General features: G+C 42.5%; 1 long non-coding RNA gene across 1 annotated transcript in view; it reads left to right on the top strand.

Annotated features, from left to right (window-relative positions):
* LOC117357402 overlaps positions 1 to 18,803 on the top strand; it is a 42,475-nt gene extending 23,672 nt beyond the window's left edge. The window contains exons 3-4 of the long non-coding RNA XR_004538797.1: positions 17,862 to 17,945; positions 18,671 to 18,803. This is a non-coding gene — a long non-coding RNA (uncharacterized LOC117357402). The remainder of the gene's footprint in view (positions 1 to 17,861; positions 17,946 to 18,670) is intronic.
* Positions 18,804 to 20,933: the final 2,130 nt, after the last annotated feature.

The following is a 20,933-nucleotide window of genomic DNA, read 5'->3' as shown; positions in this document are numbered from 1 at the left end:
TTACGTAGCACAGTGTAGCATTAGGTGAGTTGGGGGCAGTAAAATGAGGAAAATGGTTAAAAAGAAGCTAAATGGATCAGTGGCAAAGGTTAGGACTTTAAATCAGGCATGGACTTTATTTAAAAATACAATAGTGAAAGCCCAGATCAGATGTATTCCAATTATTAACAAAGATGGAAAGAGGTGCAAATGAGAGCTTTCAGGGTTAAAAGTGAAAGAGGCTATTAGGGCCAAAAGAACATCCTTTAGAGAATGGAAAAAGATCCAAATGAAGAACATAGGAATCAACATATGCACTGGCAAGTTAGATACAAAGCACTAATAAAGAAGGCTAAAAAAACAATATGAAGAGAAACTTGCCAAAGAAGCAAACACTCATAGGGCTCCTTTTACTAAGCTGTGTTAGGGCATTAACGCACGGAATAGCGTATGCGCTAGACCAGTGTTTTTCAACCGCTGTTCCGCGGCACACTAGTGTGCCGCGAGATGTTGCCTGGTGTGCCGTACGGTCAGGGCCGCCATCAGGGCAGTACCACCAGTCTAGGGAGAGGGGCGGTCCGCCCCACGTGGACAGGAGAGAGCTGGACGGGGGACCCGCGGAGTTCAATACATCTCGAGCCGCGAGGCTCGTCTTCTGTTTCTGCCTGCCCTGCAGCTAACATATAGCCGATCGCAAGCGTTCCCCGATGTCAGCGCTGACGTCGGAGGGAGGGCTTAAGCAAAGCCTGCCCTCCGACGTCAGCGCTGACGTCGGAGAATACTTCCGTTCGGCTATTTGTGTGCGGCAGGGCAGACAGGAAGCAGAAGACAAGCCTCGCGGCTTGAGCTTCGTTTTGCTGAGAAAGTTGCAAAGATGGGCTGGTAGGCAAACACGGAACACAAAAGGGGGGAGGGAGTGCATTTTGGACACAAGGCATGAACTTGGGAGAGAGGAAGGGAGGGAAAGAGATGTGAGGTGGGGGAGGGAATGGGTTTTTGGACACAGAAGGCATGGACTTGGGAGAGAGGAAGGGAGGGAAAGAGATGCTGAGGTGGGGGAGGGAATGCGTTTTTGGACACAGAAGAAATGGACTTGGGAGAGAGGAAGGGAGGGAAAGAGATGCTGAGGTGGGGGAGGGAATGCGTTTTTGGACACAGAAGAGATGGACTTGGGAGAGAGGAAGGGAGGGAGAGAGGAAGGGAGGGAAAGAGATGCTGAGGTGGGTGAGGGAATGCGTTTTTGGACACAGAAGAAATGGACTTGGGAGAGAGGAAGGGAGGGAAAGAGATGCTGAGGTGGGGGAGGGAATGCGTTTTTGGACACAGAAGAAATGGACTTGGGAGAGAGGAAGGGAGGGAAAGAGATGCTGAGGTGGGGGAGGGAATGAGTGTTTGGACACAGAAGAAATGGACTTGGGAGAGAGGAAGGGAGGGAAAGAGATGGTTGTGTACACGGGGAATAGAAGAAAGGAGAATTTTTGGTCATAGGGAGGGAGTGAGGTACAGATAGTAGCATACCAGGGTGGGGGGGGCGGTCTGCCCCACCCCGGGTTTACGTCCCAAGGGGGTGCACAGCTGGCCACCCTCCAGTGTTGTCCCTAGGCCGGCAAACTGCGGCTCTTTAGCCACTTGAGTGCCACCGCCGCCAACGGTGTTGTTGGCGGTGGCAGCATTATAAAATACTTTCTTTGTGTTTATTTGATTCCTATTCAAGAGAATTACTTTATATATAGTCAATATAGGCACAGAGTTAAATTTTTTAACATTTTCTAATGGTGGTGTGCCTCGTGATTTTTTTCATGAAACAAGTGTGCCTTTGCCCAAAAAAGGTTGAAAAACACTGCGCTAGACCTTAACGCCAGCATTGAGCTGGTGTTAGTTCTAGCCACATAGCGTGCGGTAATATCCTGCATGCGCTAAAAACGCTAGCACACCATAGTAAAAGGAGCCCATAGTAACAACTTTTTTCAGGTACATCTGAAGCAGAAAGCCTGTAAAGAAATCCATGGGGCCATTGGATCATCAAGGAGCAAAAGGGGCACTCAGGGAGAATAAGGCCTTAGCAGAGACTGAATGAAGTCTTTGCTTCAGTCTTTACAAAAGAAAATGTAAGAGATCCACCTTAACTGGTAATGGTTTTCAAGGATGACGATTCAGAGGAACTGAAAGAAATATTGATGAACGTAGAAAATGTACTGAGCCAAATTGACAAGTTTAAGGATGATAAATCACTTGCACCAGATTGTATATATCCCAGAGTAAAAACTCAAACATGAAATTGCTGATTTGCTATTAGTGATCTATAACCTGTTGCTAAAATTGTCCATGGTACCTACAGATAGGAGGATGGCCAATGTTACGCAGATTTTTAAAAGGGGTTCCAGAGGTGATCTGGAAAATTAGACTGGTAAGTCTGACATCAGTGCCAGGCAAAATAGTGGAAAGTATTATAAAAAATAGAATTATGGAACATGTAGACAAACATGGTTTAATGGGACAGAGTCAGCATGAGTTTAACCAAAGGAGGTCTTGCTTCACCAATTTGCTTCATTTCTTTGAAGGTGGGAATAAACATGTGAATAAAGGAAAACTGGTTGACATGGAGACTCATTTTCAAAACAATTTCACAAAGTACCATAGAAACCTATGGTACTTTGTTTGTCTAAGTGCTTTGAAAATGAGCTCCATAGTGTATCTAGACTTTCAGAAAGCTTTCAACTAAGTACCTCATGAGAGGCCAATGTCTTCTCCTCCATGCATCGGGAGGGTGGGGTGGTTGTCAGCCTTTCCAGCAGAATGGAAGGCTATCACCTCCAACTGCTGGGTTCTGGAGGTTCTCAACGATGGCTACAAATTGGAGTTTCTCTGCCTTCTGACTGAGAGGGTGGTTTGGATGCAGGACACAGTCCACATACTTTTGGATATTGTGGCAATTGAACCTGTGCCAGAGAGAAACTGGGGCTCTGGGAAATGCTCGATATACTTCCTCGTTCCAAAGAAAGGATCCGACGATTGTAGATCAAATCTGAACCTCAAAGCGGTCAATGAAGCCATGCAAGTCTCTCGTTTCCACATGGAGATGATGCGCTCAGTGATCGCATTGGTGACTGGAGGAGTTTCTAGGCTCCCTGGATTTGACAGACGTATCTCCACATGCCCATTTTCCTGGACCACTGGAAGTATCTATGATTCCATGTTCTGTGGCAACATTTCCGGTTTGCGGTGCTGCCCTTTGGGATTGGTGACAGCACTCTGGACCTTCAAAATGATGGTGGTGGCAGCCCATCTCTGCACCCTGGGTGTCCTGGTTCACCCGTATCTGGACGACTGATTGATCACAGTTCCCTCTCTGTCTGAGAGGCATCGGGCTGTCCAGCAGGTGGTACAGTTGCTGCAACATCTGGGCTGGGTGATTATCTTAAGGAAGAGTCACCTCGAGCCCATTCAGGATTTGGGGTATCTGGGAGTTCTATTTCACACGCGTCAGAACAAAGTGTTTCTACCCATGTCCCATCAGGAGAAGCTACAACAGGCTATCAGGGACCTTCTGGCCACTCCTACCCTGATAATTTGGCAGTATCGCCAGGTTCTGAGGACCATCTTATCACCATTGTAGCTCCAAGAAAGGAGTGTGGCTGGAAACACTCTAGCAGGGCAAACAACCACTATAAGAAAGAAGAAGAGGAAAGAGAATGGGCTGAAAATCCTAAGGGTTTCCCATTGTCACAAAAGGAATAAAAGACCCAAGACAGATAAAAACCAAAGTTAGAAGACTAAGGAAAAGTCTAGAAGTAAAAAAGCCTAGGAAGGTTGTACTTGGTAGCCTTGTAGGACTTTTGAACTGTCCTTGTTTGGGAATAAGGTTAGAACTGTACTGGGTTGTGAAAAGGATGTGAAATTGCCCAAGGGTATGAAAGAGGTTTAACATTGCCCTGGAATGTAACAGGGGTTTAGACTTGTCCTGGGTTTTAACAGGGATTTGAGAACTGCTCATGATTGGGGAAAAAGGGGAGTGTTTAATTTGAGAACTACTTTTGGGTGTAAAGAGTATCCCTGAGGTAACCCAGCTAGAAACTTGGGAGTAATAGAAGATGTGTTTTAAGGAACCTTGTATGAAAGGAGCAGCACTGTTTAAGTGAATGTAAATTGTCATCAGCAAAATAAATGCTATTTTCTTTATTCAAACTTTGTAAAGGTTTGGTGATTTATTAGGCAGCTGCCTAGGCCAGGGGGTGGCTGATATCTGAGAGTTTAAAGTAGGGGGCAGGTAGTTCAGCCATAGTAGAAAGGGATTCCATCAGGGCCAATTCAAGAAGTCCCTGGCTCTGGTGAAAAGTGTTATGACTGGGACTAGCACACTAGAGTGCCCTGTAGTGGTGATTTTCTATGGGACTCATTTTCAAAAAAGAAAAAGTCCAAAAAATGACATAAAGGATCCGTTGGATGTTTTTCTCGCCTTACCCTTCCAATTCACTATTTTTGAAACTTATTTTCTAGATGGATTTCAATGCTGTTCATCTGCAGTTCATCTAAATCTCAAGGGGGCATGTTAGAGGTGTGGTGTGAGTGGGACTAGGGCAGGCTTATGACTTGAACGTTTTTCTGCCATAATCATTTAAGAATACATTCAGGACAAAATTTAGACATATGGAGCTAGACTTGTTTTAATAATGAATAAGTGCCAAAAAAAGGTGCCCAAACTGACCAGATGACCGCTGGAAGGATATAAGAATGACCCCCACACACTCTGGTCACCCTCTAAGATTGTAAATGAGATAGTACATACCTGCCTAAGATAGCTTCAGATGTTATGGCCAGTCCTAGTAGAACTGTAAGCAGGTCTCTGGAGTATCCTGTGGTCAGTGCAGTGGACTGCAGAGGAGACCCTGGCCCATACCCTACTCTAACCAGTACACTTGTGGTAGAGAGTGTGAGCCTTCCAAAACCTAGTGTACCTACGTATAGGTGACACCTGCAGGTATAAGAGCTATTGGTGTACAGTTGGGTTTAGTTGAAGGGCTTCCCATACTATATAAGAGGGTTATGTTGAGATGTGTACCTGGGACTTTTTATGTGAAGTTTGCTGCAGTGCCTCATGGCTGTGCCAGGATATCTGGATGGGTCCTCCTACATTCCAATAGCTTGTTTTATGCATTTTTCTTTTTTCTTTTTTTTTTAAACAGTTCAAACAGATAGATGCACTGAGGACAAACTCTCTGAAAACGGACCATTTTGAAACAAAAAGATAGACATTTTGCTGTTTTGAAAATAGTTATGTTTGCTAATGGATGTTTGTGTGTCTTCCGCAAAATGTCCAAACTCAGATTTGGATGTCGTATTGAAAATGCTCCTCCACATTTTTTTTTCTCTTTATGCATGGGTTGGATATGAAATTTAAAAAACAAAATCACTCCAGTGTATAAATACACCGTTTATGCCTCAGTAAGTATGATATTAAAGCAAAAGAAAAGCCTTAGATCAACGGAGAGGTGTGCCCTCACTCTTCCACCCTGATGTCACAGGCAAAAACTTTCGCAAAAGTTAAATACTGGCAGGTGGGAGCCTAAAAATAGCCAAGAAAGGTACAGAGAGGAAGTAAGATAGCGGCGGTATAGTCGGCTGCTTTACAACCCGTCTCTACGTGCTAAAGATTTACCTTCGGGCAGTGTTTTGCTCGTTTTTTCCAGATGCCTCATTCTAAGAGGAAGGGTGCAATTCGTTCGGACCTCTTACCGATGAGGACTTCCACCCCGAATCAAAGATTGATTCTGGAGTATGCTGCAGTTGTCAGCGGTCCAATGTATTCTGGAGATCCTGAGCTTTTGTCGGCGGGTGGAGCTGCCGGTGATTTCGTGTTGGAGATATCTCTCTCCCCTCCAGCGACTGTCCCACCATCGTGCCCTGCTCTTCCTGCAGCTCTGTCAGGTGACCCTTGTACAGAAGGAACGCCAAGGGAGATCCTGTTTGAAGGGGCAGAAGCCGAGAGGGAACAAGAGCAGAGAGTCCTGGAAGCTGATTTGGCTGAACTTGGATTTAGAAGACCTGACACGGTAACCCTTGAGAGCATATGGGATGCTCTTGAGAGACTAAAGAGTTACAGGATATTCCCAGGAATTGAAAACTCTCGTAAGTACTGTGGACAATTTGGGAAAGTCATTAAAAGATACTAAGAAACTTAAAGAAAAAACAGACAAATTACAACATGTAACAGAGTGGATTCTAAAAGAAAAAATCCTTTTAAATAGAAAAATTGAACAATTAGAGAAATACAATAGAAGGTTAAATTTATGTTTATTGAATTTTCCAAAATCCCTTGAAGTATCTCCTCATGAAATGTTCAAGAAATATTTAACAGAGGTGTTAAAATTTTCCCCTGAGCTTATACCACCAATTAACCATATATATTATTTACCTAAAAAAAAAAGTACCAATTGCCTCTATAGAAGGTGAAGGTTTGGAAGCTGTAGAGCCACTAAACCTTACAAAGATTTTGGAATCCTCGGTGTCCATGGAAACAGAGAGAGCCACTTTGTTGGTTTCCTTTGTTTTTGAACAAGACTTGAATTCAGTAATGAGACTTTTTTTTCGCAATTCCCAGATGTTATTTTATGGAAAAAAAATCTGGATTTTCCCTGATGTTATAAGAACTATACAGGAACGGAGAAAGTTGTTCTTAGCAATGAGGACAGAAACATTAGCACTTGGCACGACGTTCTTTTTGGCATATCCATGCAAATGTTCAATTAAATTCTTAGGTGTTAAGTATACCTTTTTTATCCCAGAACAACTTAGATCATTCCTGGATTTGAAGAAAATGTCAACCGGGGCAGTTTAATAAGATCTTAATTATAGTCATGATTATGGGACTATGAGGACCGTATACCGTTAAACCAATTTCTTTTTCTTTTTATATTCTTCATTTGAATTGCTCCTCACTCTTTAATATTCTTCCTCTGCTGTGATATTGTGGTCTAAGAAAGATTTAATATTTTTTTCTCTTTTTAAAATTTCTTAAGTTTATTTGAAGGTTTCATTTCTGATTTGCTTGTATAAGAGATCTCTTGTGAAATTATATTAAAATTTCAATAAATAATAAAATAGCCAAGAAAAGAATAGTGAAAAAACACTTGTATTAACCATTGGCTGACGATCGTTTCTTGGAATAAACCACTGCTTCAGGCCAACACTCCAAGCTATCGATTTGCAGTTCCACTCTGCTGTGAATGTATAGCCTGGAGTGTTGGCCTTGAAGCAGTGGTTTATTCCACGAAATGATTGTTGGCCAGTGGTTAATACCATTGTTCTTTCACTATTCTTTTCATGGCTATTTTTAGGCTTCCACCTGCCAGTATTTAACTTTTGTGAAAGTTTTTGCCTGTGATGTCAGGGTGGAAGAGTGTGGGTACACCTTTCCGTTGATCTGAGGCTTTTCTTTCGCGTTAGTATCATACTGGGGCATAAATGGTGTATTTATACACTGGAGTGATTTTGTATTTTTTTTATTTCATTTCCCTCCCAGTCCTCCTTTTTGTTTGGGTTGGATATGATACATTTAAGAGACTTTTATATGACATTTGTTTGATTTTAATATGGCTTTGTAGTTGTGGAAGCTTTCTTGTTTACTTATCCATAGAACCAGACCCCTTTGTTGCAGAAGCTGAAGGAGACAAGACCCAACTACTAGATGTTTTAAGGAGGATCTTCAGTTGTGAAATCTCAAAGGATGAATATCTCGCCACACACACACTCACACTCATTTACTAGTAAACATTCCAGCCCTTGTTTTATAAAATCATCTCAATCTTAAGGTGTGAAAAATGTGTCCTACTTGATAGTAAATTTGTTCCAGTGGGACTGTGGGCTACAGCACTTGTAGTTAAGACAGGAGCTTGGAGCTTTGCCCCTTTTATTCCCACTACAGGGCTTGCCTCCACTATCACTGTCTGGCTTTGTAGCCACAACTTGTGAAAGAGAGGAGACTTTCTTTTCACTTTCTCACAGATGCCTGGTGCTGTCTAAAGCAAACCTGGGGCAGATCAGGAAAATTTAAAGAACGGGAGACCAAGCCAGCTGATAGCCAGATTGTGCATTCTACATTATGTGCATTGTGGGAACCTAAAATTCAGCATTTTGCAATTATATAATAACCTACAAACACTGGCCTTTTGCCTGTAATAAATTAAAGTAGTGTAAGCAGTCTGGGTCCTGGGAATGAATTCATTTTGGTTTTTAATAGTATAATCCAGAAATATCCTCCATTTCACTTCCTAGTCTTTATACTCCCCAGATGTTATCCAGTTTGTTTAGACAGTTACTTAGTCATTTCCATGGTTAGCTCTTATATAGTTCTGTAATTATATATGTCCAGCTAAATGCATCGTAAATATGTTGAAATAAAGGTCAGCAAAAAAGCTGCAAGTGTTACCTTTTTGTTGAATTAACATAATACTTCGATATCTGATAACATTCAAAAGTTGCATTGGATTTATTAATTTTGTATACTGCATTTATATCTTAGTGTTAAAGGGATTTACAAAAGATAACAAGACATACAATATGGGGCTCATAATCAAAACAAAAAAACATCTAAAAAGTGGCCTAAATGGGTACTTGGACAATCAAAAAGCCTGATTGTCCAAGTACCCATAACCAAAGCTCATTTTAGACATATCTAAAACAAGCTTAGGCCTTTCCCCTGCCTCTAGACGCATAGAGTTAAAAGAGGAGTTTTTAGATGCGGGGAAAGGGCAGGAAGGGGGGCGGAAGGTGGGCCGACCTAGACATAGCCATATAGCAGGTAAAACCAAAGATTTAGGTAGGTTACCTGGTTGGCACTTATACATTTTGACTTAGACCAACTCAAAACAAGTATAAGTGCCGAAAAAGGGGCCTACCCTCTACTGCAATGATCGTAGCAGGAGAGATGGCTCATCTCTCCTGCCATGATTGCGATCGCCCACTTTCCCGAACTGCAGCATTTTGGGGTGAGGATCGCGGCAGGGCATCTCTCACAACCCACCCCCACTAAAATATGGGAAGGAGGGATCTGGTGGTACAATCTCTTATTTTGAGTTCGCAGGATTAGTGTAATATCCTCTATCGATCTCTAAGCAAAATATAAAAAGAATGCAGATCACCCAAAATACTGCAGTAAGGTTGATCTTTGGAGTGAAATGAACAGACCATGTTTTGCAGTATTATTGTAAATTGCATTGGTTGACAGTTGAGGCTAGAGTGATTTTCAAATTAGGCTGTTTATGTTTTAAGGCTTTGAATGGATTGCTGCCTAGCTATCTCTTTGATTCTTTTAAATTTGTCAATATGAAACATTTACGTATAGTATGCCTCTTTGATTTTCCATCAGTAAAGGGATGTGTCTACAAATGTTTCCTTGCTAAAATGTTGGCACTTCAAGCTGCATTATGGGAAAAAGAAATTGGTATTCATATCTTTTTGGTAAACATCACGATTAATTTACTATATTTATTACATTTCAGCTTTTAGATAATTGTTGTAAATATAATCTCTGGTAAACTTTATGATTGATTGTGATCTACTACATCTACTACATCTTGACTTGTAAACCGCACAGAACCATGTCGTAGTTGCGGTATATAAGACTCTATCCCCCACACTCTTCAATCTCTACATCGCGTCCCTCGGCACCTGTCTAGATAAATCAAACATAATCTCCCACAGCTATGCAGACAACATCACCATTTTTCTGCCTTTTGATCAACTAAAACCCTCCATGATAGACACTATACATAAAACATTAGAAACAAAGATGTTACTTTCTCCAACTGTTGAATTAAGCCCTGGGACTGAGAGACAATTTGTTCAGAAACAATTTTCATTTCACCCTCCATTACATCCACTCTTCTCAAAAAAAGAGCAATTTAGGTCTTTTATGGCCTCCCATAGCACCTCTAAGGTTATAACGGCTGGTTTCTTGTTTTTCACACCTGCAGAACTCTCGGAAGGGTCTTTCCTCCCACTTGCCCCACTCACAGTTTCAGTTGGATCCAAAATCTGTGGATTAATACCTTCACCAATACACCTGGCTGTGAGGGAGGAAAACTCTATTGGGGAAAGGTTCCCGGACAACAATAAAAAAAACTTGAATTCCATCCCAACTTCTATACTGACACTCTCCATCCAATAGACTCCTTACAGGCTGCAAGGGAGCCGCTCTATTTTTGGGACTCAACAAAATGCCATTGCTGCTAGTGCAACTCACACGCACATCTTGCACATATTGCACTTGCTCAGAAGAGACAACTGACGTGGGTCCATTTGGCAATCTGTAATTCTCCATGGTAGTTTGCTTCATCAGAGGTACTTGGCTAACTGCTGATACATGGGCTTTCACCATTCTCTTTCTCTTGCTCATCACCACAGAGCTCCAGAAACGCCGACCTCTCCAGCCTTTCAGCAAGACACCATCTTAGGAGGAGTTTCTTAGAGATCAGACTCCACAGGTGACCCTTGAGGGGAGGAATGCTGGCCAAGTGCCTAACCCTCAATAAGCCTGGTTCTAAGAGAGAGTTTGTATAGGATCACCATTAAAGATAGTTTTTCACAGCAACCTGTAAACTACTGTTGCATTTCAGGGCATAAGATCAGATTAGGGCACGAATAGCTGTTGAGAAAAGTCTCTATTTGGTGTTAATTCCTCCCACCCACCACAAGAATTACAGATTGCCGACTGGACCCGCGGCGGTTGTCTCTTCTGAGCAAACACAATACGTGTAAGATATGCATGTGAGTTGCACTAGCAGCAATGGAATTTATAGACTCTTCAGCCAACCAGGAAAAGGGCATTGTTTTGGTAGGATTTTTCTATTCTTTCTTTATTCTTCCAGGTGTAAGTACTTCTGCAACCACAGTATGGCTGAAAACCATTGTGTCAACAAAGCTGCTGCTCAGGTTACAGCTTCTGTCTCTGTGCAGACAGAAAATGCTACCCAGACAGAGGGAGTAGTTTCATGTGCAAGCTGTCTTCAGCTTGAATCCTTCTTAAAGGAAGAAAAGGAACAGAGAGAAGAGATGGCATGACTGAGAAAATGAGAGGTACATCGATGAAATTGTTCATGAGGCATGAAAGATTTCCAGCAGTAGGGAAGAAGAGGCTGTGCTGAAGGAAGACAGCTGGACTCAGATTTCGGAACCCTGCAAGGCTGGTACTGTGACTCCACCTACCCTTGAACTGAAGAACCGGTATGCTGCCCTGGAAATGGAAGAGATGAGAGCATTCCGGGAAGAAGAAGGACCAAAGCTTGAAATCCCCCAAATTGTTGGATCTATGACCACTAGGAGGCGTAAAGTAGTGGTGATTGGTGATTCCCTTCTGAAGGGTACAGAAGCATCCATCTGTAGACCACACATGATGTACCGGGAAGTATGCCAAAATCCAAGATGTTACGGAGAGCTGCTGCTCATCCATGATGGCACTAAAGATACTGCCAGGTATCCCTGCAAACATATCAAAAGTGACTTCTTGGCTCTGGGAGAGAAGGTGAAGTAGTCAGGTATGCAGTAGTGCTGCCCAATTCACGATTTGAATCGATTCGCCGATTCGAATCAGGTGAATCTATTCTAATCGATTCAATTTTTTTAAAAAATCTGCCTCTCGATTCAATGGCTGACCCTTCCTCCATGCCTTCCTAAAGCAGGAGCTGCAGTGCTGCCTCTTGCTGGCCATCCGCTGCTGCTCCTGCTTGAGGGGGGAGGGTCGGTCAGAAAGGCCTCCCCTAGTTTGCCCGCTCCCCCAGCTTACCCATTCCTATGTCCTTAGTGCCTTCTTCCTCCCTCCCCCCAAGCCAACCTGCACCAGCTGCATTTAATTACTTCCTGCCATTCCCCGAAGCCATGCCAAAGCCTGCCTGCCTCCAAGCCAACCCGCCGCCGATTCCTCCTCCCCGCTCCTGGTCCAGCACCCACCCGTCTGTCTGTCATCTCACCGCCACTGTTCGCCCACTATATTTACTTACAGCCCCGCTAATGCCGCAAAGAAAGGAAGGGCCAAGCGCGTACCCACAAGCCTCCCAACGTCAATTCTGATGGAGAGAAGGTCCAAGCCAGCCAATTGGGACTTTGGGAGAAGGCTTGTGGGTACACACCTGACCCTTTCTTTGCAGCAGTAGAGGGGCTGTAAGTAAATATAGTGGGTGAGCAGTGGCGACGAGCGTACGGACAGGTGGGGAGTCAGCTGAAGGACAGAAGGGCGGGTGCTGGGAGAGCAGGAATCAGCGGCGGTCAGCTTGGGGGCAGGGAGGCTTTGGCGTGGCTTCGTGGGATGGCAGGAAGTAATTAAATGCAACTGGTGCAGGTCGGCTTGGGGGAGGGAGAAAGGGGCACTAAGGACATAGGAAGATAGCACTGGGACACTAAGGACATAGGAAGGAGGCACTGGAGGCACTAAGGATATAGGAAGGGGCACGAAGGACATAGGAAAGAGGCACTGTGGGCATATGAAGGAGGCACTGGGGCACCAAGGACATGGGAGGGAGGCACAATGTGCAAAAATAAAATTTGCAAGGATTCAGCAGCTGGCAGCCATGAGAGTGCTGTTTCCTCCTGCAGCATCGCACCCCCCCCCTTTGCACCCACCCCGGTGGGGGACGGTGGGTAGGCAAGCCTGTGCAGAGGGAGGAGGAGGAAAGAGTAAGAGAGGGGAGGGGAGATTCCAGATCTGGGGTGAAGTGAAGGGAAGAGAGAGATCAAACCAAAAAGAGGGGGGACGAAAGCAGAGGAGAGGTGCTGGACTAATGGAGAGAGGGAGAGAGAGAAATGCAAGACCACAAGGGGAAGGGTACAAGAGGGACAGATACTGCTCCAAAGTAGGTGGGCAAGGTGCAGGATGGCAGGAGTGATAGTAGGAGACAGCCTGTACCTGGGGAAGGGGATACAGGAGGTAAGGAAGAGAGAAAGAAGACGCTGGATATGGGGAGAGATAAGATGCTGGGCATGGAGGGGGCATAGGAACAGGGACACAGAAGAGATATGCTGGATGAAAGGGTAGATGAGGAAAGGAGAGATGGTGGATCTGTGGATGATGAGGTCCATCGCTGCAGCTGCGGGGGGATGGAAATGAAAAAAAGGAAAGATGCCAGACCTCCGGGGGAGGAAAGGGAAACAGAAGGGGAGGACAGAGATGGAAGATGGATGGTTAGCACGGAGAAAGAAGAAAGAAGGAGAGCCTGATCAGAAGACAACCAGACCAACATGGGACCAACAAGATTTGAAAAATGACCAGACAACAAAAGGTAGGAAAAATAATTTTATTTTCTGTTTTGTGATTACAATATGTCAGATTTGAAATGTGTATCCTTCCAGAGCTGATGTTGGACTGCAAACGTGAGCTAGGATTTAATAGAGAGAGGAAAAGTATTTTTTGTTTGTTTATTTTGTTTACACCAAAAGACCAGTATTTGTAGGAGAAGGCAAAGAGGGTGAAGAGGCTATAAAATAAACTCATCAGGATGTTTGGAAAAAAACACCCAATTGGGCAGGAAAATCGAATCGAATTGAAAAATCGATTCAATAGGCTGAATCGAATTGAATCAAAAATTTTTTTCCTGATTCGGGCAGCACTAGTGCACAGGTAGTATCTCATCCATCCTCCCTGTCAAGAGTAAAGGGCAGGGCAGAGAAGCTCACATCCTGGAGATGAATGCATGGCTACATGGATGGTGTCGTTGAGAGTGTTTTGGTTTTCTGTATCATGGGATGATTTTCCAAGGGCTGCTAAGCAGGGATGGTGTGCATCTGTCAAAGAAGGGAAGAAGTGTTTTCAGCAGCAGGCTGGCTAATCTACTGAAGAGGGCTTTAAACTAGAAGCAATGGGACTGGGTGATCAAAACCCCAAGTGAATATAAACCCTTAGATAAGTAAATCAATTAATACCTCTACACAGATGGAAAAAGGGGGCAATGTCTGGAAAACAATATATACTAATGCGTGAAGTATGGGAAACAAAATTCTGGCTCTAGAAACTGTGATGGAGGAAGATAAGTTGGATATAGTGGCAATCATGGTGACGTGGTTCACAGAGAACCATGACTGGGATGCAGTTATACCAGGCTATAATCTGTTCAGGAAAGAGGGTAGGAAGAAAAGGAGGGGGAATAGCATTTTGTATTAAAGATCGTATTAAATACAAAAAGAGTGGGGAAGGGATACCGCACACCAGCCGCAGGGACAATCAATTTATTGAAAACATATAAATGATAAAAACATATACATATAAGTAGCTAAGATATAAGGCAAGCCGTACAGAGAGTCTTTTAATCCTTTTTGTACTGGACCCCAACACTGTCCATGTTTTGGCTTGAAAAAGCCTTCCTCGGGTGTGTAGATAAAATCCAGTAGATGACGCCAGTGTACTAGTAAAAATCCCAAACGGAATGCTCTCAATTTGTAATGAAAATCTTGCATATTGCCCTGGACAAAAGAACACTGCGAGCCATCGAGTCCCTTCCCCACTCTTTTTGTCTTGCATTGCTATATATGGGGTTGTGCTTTATTTCTTGTTAAAGATCATATTAAAGCCACACAATCACAGGATCTGCAGGGCAAGGAAGAGGCACTGTGGATCAATTTGGAAAGAGGGAATGGTAAATATATTTACATTGGTGTGATATACAGGCCTCCTTCACAGACAGAAGAAATGGACAGAGATTTAATAGTAGACATAGAATATATCTACAAAAAGGGAAGTTTTACTAATAGGTGATTTTAACATGCCGTATGTTGATTGGGGTATCCCTATTGCAGGGTCTTCTAGAAATAGGGATATCCTGGATTCTCTACAAGGAGAACTGTTCCAGCAGTTGGTAATGGAACCCAGTGGGATGCAGTTATACTGGACTTAGGCCTTGATTCTGTAAACTGCGCCTAACTTTAGGCATGCTTTAGGCATCCGATTTAAGTGAATAATGAGCTATTTAAGGGTCTTAACAAGCGTTAATTGGGACTTAGATGGAGATAGGCATCCGTTAGGCATCCTTAGAACACAGACGCGAGATAGGCGCAGATTTAGGGAATAGTCTTGTCTAAGTTTGTAGATGTGGGTGTAACTTGGGCGTGGTTAAGGATAGGCACCACATAGATGCTAGTTAGGCGGCAGAGGGCGTCTAAACAGTGTGGAAAATGTAGGCAAAGGAAAAGCTGGTCTAAGTGTAGTTTTTGCTTCATTTCAATGGAGTTTCAGCTTTCTTAGTTGGAGACTTCCTATAGACACAGATTAGGCATGCTTTCACAATCATATTTCCTATAGTGAGTTTGAATGGGGTTTTTTTCAACTTTCTCCCTCCTAATAGATTTAATAAGCCACCATATCAATAGAGCACATCAATATAAACATATTGCATGGAAAACATAGTACTTTTCTGCACAAACAGTAATATGATTTACTCATTACACCACCTTTGGCTTTCCTGCTTAAAAAGAACCCCCTTTTTTCTCAATAAACAGTGCTGCAATCAACTCTTTCTTGAAAGCAAAGAAAGAACATAAAAAACATATCATTATTGCACACATTCCTTCATTTCTCAGCGCTTAAAAAGAGAAAAACCAGATACAGACCTTAACATGCATTTTCCGTCATTGCAAAATGGAGCTCTTCAGCTTCACAAAGCTGACCTCATTGTGAGATCATCAAGCTGCACTTTCGAGGTAGTATGCCACAATTGAAAGTTGCACTAGGTGTTGAACTCACAACCTCTGTATGATCAGCACAGGACTTTAACCATTAGAGCTACATCAGCTTCTACTCAGGTGGATCTCAGTGCCCTTTCATATAATAGTTATCATATCACAATTACCACAAAGAAAGCATTTCTGGCTCACCAGGTTAATGTGCCTTGTTGCACTCTGTCTATCTCAAATTTCTTGGTTCAAATCCCACCTTCATTCATTTTAACAACTTCTTAACAGCTTCCTATTAGCTGTCATAAGAGGGTCTAGATGGTAGACTTTGCCATTTTTAGCAGCACATTTCCCTTTAAGAACATAAGAAGTTGCCTCTGCTGAGGCTGACCAGAGGTCCATCTCGCCCAGCGGTCCGCTCCCGCGGCGGCCCATCAGGCCTATTGCCTGAGCAGTGGTCCCTGACTATTTCTATAACCTACCTCTACTCCTATCCCTATAACCTACCTCTACTATCTGTACCCCTCAATCCCTTTGTCCTCTAGGAACCTATCCAAACCTTCTTTGAAGCCCTGTAACGTGCTCCTGCCTACCACAGTCTCCGGAAGCGCTTTCCAGGCAAACTTATTTTCTCCTTCCCATTGCTAGGACATCCTAAGCTGTCATGGGAGGAAACATCTCTGTTGCCAGAAAGATGCCATTTGTGGCTCACCAGATTAATGCTCCTTGTTGCACCTTGTCTAACTTCAGAAGCTCCCTGGTTCAAATCCCACTCTTACCTTTACTCATTTTAACAGCATCCTAACATCTCTCATAAGTGGTGGACTTTGCTGTTTTTCATCAGCATTCTGTAGTTTGCAGGCCCAGGTGCATCAAATACATTCATCTTCTCTCTGCTACAAGCCATTGTGGTAGGAATGGATTTCCTTCTATGTAATATCTACACAGGGCAACAGATAGAAGAGTTTACTAAAACTTCAGAGGGCTTAGAAAGGTATTGAAGGAAGGTACATGTTTTAGAGATGTACCCTAGAGACATTCCTGTATTCCTATATTAAGCTTGGCTGTTTGTGGTTTCATGCTTGAGGAGTGTGTGTTGGGGTGGGGGAGGGAGATTTAGGAAGAGAGAACAGGCTGCTTTAGACATCTGAGAACTGCTGCAGATCATTTTAAAGATCAACTCAAATATGTTTAAGCAAAGGAATGGCCAAAGAGTCTGAAGGTTTTCTGGTAGAAAAATGAATATCAAATATTTGCTAACCGCACTTAAGACTTGAACCCCTGACCTATGGAAGATAAAAAAAGCAGTGCCTTAAGGCATAGAGCTGGAGAGGGAACTGCATTTAGAATTTGGTAACAGAGCCTCTAAAAGCTTTGAGAAGGAAAGGAATTGATTAAAAGTCAGGACAGGTGTGTTTGCCCAAACCACACCTAAAGCACACCCAATCAGATTTGAAAGTTTTCTGGTGGGAAGTCCAAGCGGTGCCCATGACGTCAGATGCTACTTAGGCATGCTTAGTATAAGAAGGTCCATCAGAGCAGTGTTTTCTCTTTTAGGACCCCTATTCTGTGTCAATGCTTATTTCTGAGACTTTACTTTTCTTGATTATCTTTTAACCTTTTCATTCCTATATCTGCCACAACTCTTCATTTCATAGGACCATTAGCAGCTATAGTAAATTGCAATTTTGATGTTTAACCTTTTTCATCTTTCCAGGAGCAAATCTAGGTGAGAATGATATATTGCTAGCTATTTAGGTGTCTTTATTAGATAAAAGCTCAGGCAGAACTGATTTCTTCTTTTGGACTCCTTTTGGACTTCTTTTGGTAATTCTCCATTAACTTTTTCTCCCCTTGATATCTGCCACAATTTTCTCCATTCCACATGCTTATTAGAAGGTCTGAGAATTATTGATGATAATAATTGGTTCCAGGAGTCTTGGCTGGAAAAAAACCCATGCTGTTTGAAACTTTGGTGCCAGCAAAATGGATATGCAAGTTACATGAATATGTGGAACTTATAGCAGTGTTTTTCCTCATAGAGCTAAAAGTAAATCGTTTTAGAGTCATAATTGTTAGGTATCCTTATTATAAAAAAAAACAATGTTTCTTTTGCTTCTGTTCATTCTAGCTGTTATTCTGAGACTGTGCTGCATATGTCTTGACCTTTACTCCTTTTCTCCTGATTTCCAGTTCCCAGAGTGGCTAATAATTCCCCTTGTGTTTCCCAGAGGCCAGAGCAGGTCTGTTCAAACTGAGTTCAGCACAAGAGCTTACACCTGGACAAAGCTCAAATACTAAAACAGTAAGAATAGGTGAGAATGATGTACTGAAACCTTTGTTTGCCCTTATGATGAATTATCTACATTTTTACAATACTAACACGTTTCACACTTTTTTTCCTTCAGAAGGGTGTAGTTATAGAAGATTTTCTGAGAAAACAGTCATTTGGTGAGTTTTACAAAGATGCGCTAAATCCATGCATGCGCTATTAACGTGTGCATAGGATAACATGCACACGTTAACCTTTACCACACACTAACGGCGCCTAAACGGTGCCTCTTCAGCACGTGGTAAAATAAGGTTTAAGTTTTACTGCGCGCTGGAGAGGCGCCGTTAGTGTGTGATAAAGGTTAACGCATGCATTTTATCCTATGCACACATTAGTAGTTAGTGCATGTGTGGATTTAGCACACCTTTGTAAAAAACAGCCTAAAACTCACCAATCAACTCATCAATCAACTCTCTGTGTGAAGCAGGAAGTTCTGCTTCACACAGAGAGTGGTTGACATCTGGAATACTCTCCCAGGGGAGATTATTGCGGAATCGACAGTCCTAGGCTTCAAAAGCAAACTAGATGCATATCTCCTTGAGAGAGGCATATAAAGATATGGTTGGCTATAAAATAAGCCAGGTGTATACCTAGCAAGGCCTCCGCGTGTGCGGATCGCCGGACTTGATGGACCGAAGGTCTGATCCGGAGATGGCGCTTCTTATGTTCTTATGTAATTTGTCTTAATCCATCTTCCTTTTTCTTCAGCCTGCCTTCTCCTACCAAGAGCAGATTCTGAGACCTTACCAATTCTACCACAGTAACAACTTGGACCTACGAGTGCCTTACTCTGCATACTTTTCATCCATCTCATCGAACTGCACTTGCTGCTTTCCTGGACTATGCAATAAAAATCTTATACCATTTTTCACCTTGTGCTTATTTATATTAAGTAGCAGCCGGGCATTAGTGCTTCCTTAATAAGTACCACTTCAGCTCCTTGGTCACATTGACCTTTGTGTTATCTAGTGTTCATAAGGCCCAAGCTGCAAAGGGGGGGATGGGGTGGCAAACAGGGTAGCTGGCATGTCTCATGCCTCACAGCCTGCAACTAACATAATATTTGAGAGGATGGAGGTGGAGAGGATGAACCAGGTGCCTTAACTTAGTGGCTTCTTTCAGTCAGTTTCCTACCCTGACAGCTTGAGATATGCTGAACTGCAGCCGATTCGACATTCTTTGGGTGCCCAAAGGACGCCTAAACAGTACAGTATAATCCAATTAGAATTGCTATGATTTTATGGCTGATTCTGTAGCACAGCAGTTAGAATGAAGGTTGGGCTGATAAAATGCTCATTTTAATAAAAATGTCGAGCTACAGACCAATCGCATCTAATTTTCATCTCAAACAGCTCAACATTAGCAATACTAAAAACAATATATTCCAAAAGTTGAGTTTGCATTTGCTACAAAACAGCAGTATATGAATCCACTTCACATTTATTGAACCCAACTTGAGATTCTGGCTTTTGGGACAATAAACGCTGCGCTTTAAGCCATTGAGCTACCAGTCTTTTGTCTCAGCTAATTGTGAGATGATAGCTAAGCAGATTTTACCTTAGCAGCTCACTAAGCTATGATATGACATGGGAGTCAGAGAAACTAGAGTTGAAGGTGCTGTAGCTCAATGAGTAAAAGTGCTGTACTGATCTTTCAGAGTTTGTGAGTTCAACTCCAGGTCTGTCTTTTACTTGTGCAGGTACACTTTGATGATGTCATAATGACATCATCATTGTGCAGCTGCATATCTCCATTTGCAATGAACTAGAAGCCACATTCAGGTCTGTTCTGTGTTTTATTCTGTTTTTAAGCTTGGCCAATTGAAGTTAGGGGCTTTCTGTTTGCTTTGAAGAATGAGCTGATTGTAGCAATGTTTCATTTACAAAGAGAGTGTTATTTAGAGCAAGGAATTGCTTCTAAAAACCTCTCTCAAATAACGTCTGGGATGCCCAGAAAAAGCTGATTGGATGACCTAAATAGCATGTATCATGCTAAAGCCTTTCTGGAGCTTAAACCATGTCTATTTGAAGCCTATATGGAGCTCAAAGTCCATGCTTTACACTTCTTATAGGAGCTAATGATACCATTGCTATACAAGTTTATGTGTAGCACAGGAGTGAAGCTTCCCCCCTTCCATGCTGATGTTTCCAGTTCAACTCCCACTGAAACTAATATATCATAATATCCTTTTAAACATGGTATACTGTATTTTTATTATCCTTGTAATGATGGTATACTTTGGGTTAATTATGTTAAAGCTTACAGTCCTGAAATGATAACAAATCAGTAAAAAACACCTTTTTATATATAACATCCTAGGGATGTCTATCTGGCATCTATATGGGATTTTTGGGAACGCGTGCCTAATAGATGCCTAAATAGTGCTTAAATAATTCTGATTGCCACTTGCACCACATGAACGTCTAAAGCACACCTAAAGTTGGGTGCACTTTACAGAATCTAGGCCTTAGTGCTTACAAATGTGGAAAATGTTTCTGATATTACAGTGGGTGATCATCTGGCATTCAGTGATCACTGGATGGTACGGTTTATTATTAATATGGGTATAGAGAGGGCTCATTCGAAAGTAAAGGTTCTAGACTTTAAAAAAATCTAACTGTTCAGATGGGGGATTACATCAAGGAATTGTCTGGATGGGAACATCTGGAAGGAGTAGAAATGCAGTGAGCAAAACTGAAAGGAGTTATAAGGGTGACAAACCTTTTTGTGAGGCAAGTAAGTAAAAGTAAGAGGAAAAGAAGGCCGCTTTGGTTCTCAAAAGTAGTAGTTGAGAAGGTTAGGAAAGAGGTTAGCTTTCATAAACTAGAAGAGATCGCAGAAAGAGGAAGACGGGCAAAAATATCTGGAAAAATTAAGAGAGGCTGGTTGAGTAGTTAGGAAAGCAAAACAACTGAAATGGTAATACGGGGAGATAAGACATTTTTTAGATATATCAGAGATAGAAAGAAGT

This window comes from Geotrypetes seraphini, chromosome 3 (assembly GCF_902459505.1).
Source record: "Geotrypetes seraphini chromosome 3, aGeoSer1.1, whole genome shotgun sequence".
Classification (NCBI taxonomy): Eukaryota; Metazoa; Chordata; class Amphibia; order Gymnophiona; family Dermophiidae; genus Geotrypetes; species Geotrypetes seraphini.
This window is presented reverse-complemented; position numbering and strand designations above follow the sequence as displayed.